This window comes from Argiope bruennichi, chromosome 11 (genome assembly GCF_947563725.1).
Source record: "Argiope bruennichi chromosome 11, qqArgBrue1.1, whole genome shotgun sequence".
In the NCBI taxonomy this organism is placed as follows: Eukaryota; Metazoa; Arthropoda; class Arachnida; order Araneae; family Araneidae; genus Argiope; species Argiope bruennichi.
In genome coordinates this window covers 78,284,125-78,291,027 of record NC_079161.1, presented here as the reverse complement: position 1 = coordinate 78,291,027, position 6,903 = coordinate 78,284,125, and positions in this window count along the sequence as shown.

Genomic DNA, 6,903 nt, shown 5'->3' with positions numbered 1-6,903 from the left:
ACAACCCTTTTTACGGGGCGGACTTCATTCACGCATTTCATTCACTCATCCACAGATCGTAGTTTAGACCTGAATCAGAGAACAATTACCCCCTGATCCAGTACTCCCAGTGGTATTGCTGTCGACATGGAGGACTTTGTGATCACGACAGACTTAGACGTGCGTCAGCCACCACGCACACGGGGAGTCTTCGGCCGGCGAGGTTCGAACTCGCAATTTAAGGGACCCGAATCCAACGACCTACCAACCAGGCTATCCCGGCCCTGCGCAAACAATATAAAATAACCAAGGAATTAGTTGAATAAGCTGAAAATAAAAATGAAATTACCACTTTCCAATGAATGTTGAAAAATTTACATTTATGATACAAAACTGTAGAAACAATATGGAAATAAAATAATTGAAATTTAGGTATAAAAAGATAGAATTTAGTTTTCAATTTCACTTTATTGAGTCTGTGCAATCCGAACAAATGTATTTTTGCTAAATTTCATAGTTAAAACTTGCTATTCTAGGATGATTGTCATTTTGGCAGCTTTAAATCTTTCCCCCCTGATGACACTTAACTCGTTTCTACAAAACCTAGCTTAGCGTTTCTTTTTCAATACTTTTAGTTTTAATTCGCTTTATCAAAAAACTTGGCTCTTGTAGCATATCATATCTTTTCATAGGAGAGTTTGTCAGAAGTCTTAAATATATCCTTCTATGTGGCATTTTTTATTGTTTTTCAAATAAATAATGAAGTTGTTGATTGGAGTTACATTATGTTTTAAAACAACAAAGCAACAAAAAAGGTATAGCAAAATCTTACGACAACCTTACTATTTATAGGACATTCGAAAAACACGTGTCAAATGCTTGTAATATTTATTTTTTTCATGGATATTTTTATTCTTTTGAACAACCCTGATGATATACTAAAACATTGTATCTGCTAATTTAAGAATAAAAATCAATTTATTATTATTTAATGGGTTAAAACTACAATATTTTTTTAAAGTAAGTTTAAAAGCAATTTTCTAAGTTGATTTTTTTTCTAGTTCCATTTTTTTTCACAGTAATTTATTAAATTTTATTTACTCATAATAATTTAAGACAGGTTTTATGTGGATTTTGATTTCTTCTATTTTTTATTCACATTTAATTCAGTTGTCTTATAAATAAGACGGCGGTCCAATATTGGTTAGACTCAAATTACAGATTTGCAGAGTTGTATAAATGCCTCGAATTTCAAACATGGATTAAAAGTTTATCAAAAGGAACAGAAAAAACATAGCCAAAAGCATGATTTTGAGCGTTCGGTGGTAAAAATATATAAAAACGAAATACTTCTCAACATTATCATTCGTATGATGCCCACTGGATTGTTTAAGAATATTTTACTAAATAAGATTAATGGGCCAATGCATTTATTATTTTCACCAGTGCATTTATTATTTATACAATATAATATACTAATTTTATATCATTTATAACATTTTTAATTGGATGTCTGTATTTATCTCTAAGGATTTAAAAATTAATTATTGGCCTCGGTTAGATTAGACACCCAGTATCGTGCAGAAGTAATGAAACGTAAAAAAATAATATATTAGTAAATAAGTTTATTATTATAACAATTTCTATATCAAAGTTAATGTCGTTTAGTTGCATATCTGTTCTCTACAGACTATTAGTTTGTAGTCATGCAGTTTAGTATTGAGCATATTTTTGTTCTAAGCTATACCTGGTGTTTCATTTTGTAAAAAAAAAAAAAATATCACAGGCAGGGAAAAAAAAAAAAGAAATTTCAGACTTTAGACAATTATACTCATCAAAATGCTTGCTGAAATACGATTAATGGATCAATGCATTTATTATTTTCAACAGTGCATTTATTATTTATACAATATAATATACTATTTTTATATCATTTATAACATTTTTAATTGGATTTCTGTATTTATCTCTAAGGATTTAAAAATTAATTATTGACCTCGGTTAGATTAGACACCCAGTAAGTATCGTGCAGAAGTAATTAAACGTAAAAAATAGTATCTTAGTAAATAAGTTTATTATTATAACAATTTCTATATCAAAGTTAATGTCCTTTAGTTGCATATCTGTTCTCTACAGACTATTAGTTTGTAGTTATGCAGTTTAGTATTGAGCATATTTTTGTTCTAAGCTACACCTGGTGTTTCATTTTGTAAAAAAAAAAAAAAAATATCACAGGCAGGGGAAAAAAAAAGAAATTTCAGACCTCAGACAATTATACTCATCAAAATGCTTGCTGAAATACGATTAATGGGCCAATGCATTTATTATTTTCAACAGTGCATTTATTATTTATACAATATAATATACTATTTTTATATCATTTATAACATTTTTAATTGGATTTCTGTATTTATCTCTAAGGATTTAAAAATTAATTATTGGCCTCGGTTAGATTAGACACCCAGTATCGTGCAGAAGTAATGAAACGTAAAAAAATAGTATATTAGTAAATAAGTTTATTATTATAACAATTTCTATATCAAAGTTAATGTCCTTTAGTTGCATATCTGTTCTCTACAGACTATTAGTTTGTAGTTATGCAGTTTAGTATTGAGCATATTTTTGTTCTAAGCTACACCTGGTGTTTCATTTTGTAAAAAAAAAAAAAAAATATCACAGGCAGGGGAAAAAAAAAGAAATTTCAGACCTCAGACAATTATACTCATTATAATGCTTGCTGAAATACGATTAATGGGCCAATGCATTTATTATTTTCACCAGTGCATTTATTATTTATATAATATAATATACTATTTTTATATCATTTATAACATTTTTAATTGGATGTCTGTATTTATCTCTAAGGATTTAAAAATTAATTATTGGCCTCGGTTAGATTAGACACCCAGTATCGTGCAGAAGTAATGAAACGTAAAAAAATAGTATATTAGTAAATAAGTTTATTATTATAACAATTTCTATATCAAAGTTAATGTCCTTTAGTTGCATATCTGTTCTCTACAGACTATTAGTTTGTAGTTATGCAGTTTAGTATTGAGCATATTTTTGTTCTAAGCTACACCTGGTGTTTCATTTTGTAAAAAAAAAAAAAAAAAAAAAAAAAAAAAAAAATTATCACAGGCAGGGAAAAAAAAATTCAGACCTCAGACAATTATACTCATCAAAATGCTTGCTGAAATCAGAATAAATAATTTCTGATAAAAACGAAATGCAGACTGATAATATGTGAGACCTGCACGACATATAACTTTTGCGTTTGAACAAGTGGAAAGAAACACCTGTTGTCATTTGTTGATAAATTTCTACATTGATGTAGTAAAAAAGGATTTCTGTTCTCTAAATCAGCATTTAACATACAAATATCAGCATTTTTAAAGAAAAACTGCTCAATCAAGTTTTAGAATCTGATAAATATGGGCGGAATGGATATTTTCCTCCAACAATATTTTGAATTAAAGAATATAGAATCGTTTAGGAAAAGTAGAATTAAAAGGTATGTGTTAACTTTTGATATCGATAAGAGTAAGTGAAAAAAAATTCCTGAGCATAAATATAGTCTTATATTTATTATAATTTGCTTTTTCTTTTCAATTTTTGACGTTACATATTATAGTAAATTTTAATTTATTAAGTTTATTATAAAATAAGCTTATTAAAAATACTCCATGTTTCTAAAAATAATAAAAAAATTTATCACTCTTAGCACATTTTTGTTTAATAAAAGTTTTCCCGTATTTATATTGTAATTCATTTTCCTCTTAATGTGCTAAAAACCTGAACACTTTTACAGTGGTGTATTTTTTTTCCTATCCCAATGTACAAATGTAATGTTTTCAAAGCTAATTTTTAGTTAATTGATTGGAATTAATCAAATTTTGATTCCATCTTGCAGAGAATTTGAAAAATATAATTGCAAGGCTCCTTTATATTTATAATAATACCTTATAAATTACAGACTAAAAAACAGAAAAAAATTAAAAGGCTTTGCAAAAAGTTTCTTCTTCGGGAATTTAATTAAATGGAAAAAATAGGATTACTTTTGTCGTTTCTCATCAATAGCATCTGAAATATTTTTTGCAAAAAAGTTATTTTTAGCAACCTTAAGAGCTATAAAATATTTTTTAATGATATTAATTTAATGCAGTAAGATTTCCCTCTAATTTTAAGAAAATTCTTTAAAATTTATTTTAAGCAAAATTTGTAACAATCCAATTGAAATCAAATCATTATTTCATTCAATGAGAAAAATATAGTTATCCCGTTGCTAGGCGACAATGATTGCTGAACAACATTTACTCTACCTTTACTTTTTGATATTTTTTCTTATATTGTTTTTGAATAATTTCAGGAAATATTTTTGGATGAATTCTACAGTTTATTTAATTAGATTAAAACATACACCTGTCATCTCGAAATTTTGGTTAATTAAATATAAAACATGATATCCTACAAAAACTATCTTCAGACGATAGTAAAAAAAAAAAAAAAAAATTGCATTTCATGACATAAGTTTTATTTCCGTATAATTTGTGTCTTTCATTTTTACAAATTTTTCAGAATTAATTTTAGCAATAATTTTTACAATTTTTATTAATAATTCTTATTGTTGGAGAATTAGAATACATAAGAATTGTTTCCAGAACGTATTAGCAGAATTCTTGAAGAACAACAAAAGAACAGTTTAAAAGCAGACGATATATATTTATTTTCAACGATATCAACTTTATATCTACAAATTTATTCTCTGACTTTTATTAATTCAAATTTTAAAAAATAAAAAAATTATTATTTTTTATATTTCTCCTTTATTAGGAAGTTTATAATGCTCTTTTACAAGGCAGTGTTGAGATATAAAATTTGATAGCTTTCTCTATTTTTTTTTTGTTATTTCTGTTTTATTCTCCTTATTATTTTCGGCAACATTGGTCTTAAAAATAGTTGCTTTAAGTTTATTTATTAAAAATGGAAATACAGAGAAAAGATTTTGTGCATTATATATATATTTTTTATATATACAAAATAAATTTTTGCATTAAAAGTTACATTAGAAAGATTTGTTTATGGACGCACTGGTATTTCATCGAATGCTAGCATTAATAAGATTCTAAATTATTTGCATACGAGGCATATTTAGATGTTTGTTCACTCTCATTGAAGTAAAAGCTAGATTTTAATGCAGCTTTTGGAGCAATTAAATAAACTATAAGCTTTTCTAAATAAAAAAAAATATGAAAATTTTATTTTGAATAACGCTAATATTTTGAGTTATTATATAATTAGATGTGAGAATTAAGTAGTAAGTAGTAGTTTCTGAGTAGTAATAGTTTCATAAGTAGTTTCTAAGCTATAGAAATCCACATATGGAATATTCGAATTTTTTTAGAAATATTATGAAACATGTAGAAAGTTTCATGATAATTATTTAAAAAGTCAATTTTTTGTTCACTAAAAACTTTTTTTGCATATATATAGAAAATTTCTTATTGAGTGAAGATATAATAGATTTTAAATTAATTCGTGTTTCCTCGGGATTATCACTCTCTGTGCTTGATAAATTTTGCAACATTTATTTAAAAGTATTTCCTAACTAACAGAAAAAAAATGAGATTTCATTGATTTCAAAGAAATTGTATGTTTCAATTTCAGACTATTTGATGCTGTTGAAAATATCATTTTGATTAAAAATGCAGTTGCAGACGATACGATAATAAACATTATAATATTTTAATTAAAATCATATTTTAGAAAATAACATTATCTATGTATTAAAAATATCTTGATATGTTTATATTTGTAACTTTTGTTATATTTATAAATACATCATATTTTGCTCATAAATATGAAAGCATAAAAAGGGGTTTTACAGAAATTTCGCTAAGTGTTAATAGAAAATATTTATTTTATATTAATAATAAACGGATGCATCAACTAGAACAAACTTTAGAAAAAAGTACATTGGGACATTTATCACGGATTATAAACTTTAAAAATAAAACGGTAAGTGACGAAAATAGTTAGCTCTCAGAATGTTTTTTAAAAAGGCAACTGGAAAATGTTTATGATGAAGAGAGATCAAGAGTTGAAATAATCTAATTAGAATTCCAAATTTTCTTCACAGAATTCACTTTGTTCCATTACGCGCTTTATATTTATGAAAATATTGGTAAAAAAATTGTCATTTTCTTGTTTTATGTTCTTGTGATATACAAACAAACATGTATAAATGACAAGAGCCTTATGAGTATCAAAAAGTACTGATAAGGCTTTTCTTTTATTATTTAGATTTCTTTTTTTGTCAGAAAAGAAAATAGTAATAGGTCATAAAATGTTGAATTGTTAATAAATTAGTAGTATCATTTTTTATAAATATGATAAATTTAAAAATAATGTGTTGGTGTGTAGCTGTGAGTGCAATAATTTCAAGTATAAAACGATGTAACTGGTATTAATATAACAGTTGTGATTTTTTAATCATAACGAGATTTAAAACATCGTTTGGTAAAGTTTATACTCTTTTTTGTTTTTGAATTAAGTTTGCTTTTATACGTTTTGGATTGCTAATTTACAATAAGATGTGTTGACTAAAAAGATATTTAAGATATATTTTATTAATATTCAAGATATTTCAAAATAATTTTGTTTTTTAATAAAGCGTTTAAATTAATCTAAATATAACATTTCTTAAAAAAATGAAAACATGTCAAAACGAATTCCAAAAACTTTAAAGCACGTAAAATGAATACATTTGGTAACGAGGAAAATTAATATCGAACTTCTGCAGCCTGTTGACAAAAGCAACGAAAGTAACTGACAAAATTAACCGAAAAGCGGTTTTTGATCTAAAGGAATAACAGGTGAGGCTTTAATACAGACGTCAGTTTAATCTTGTTTTTGTTAGTCCAT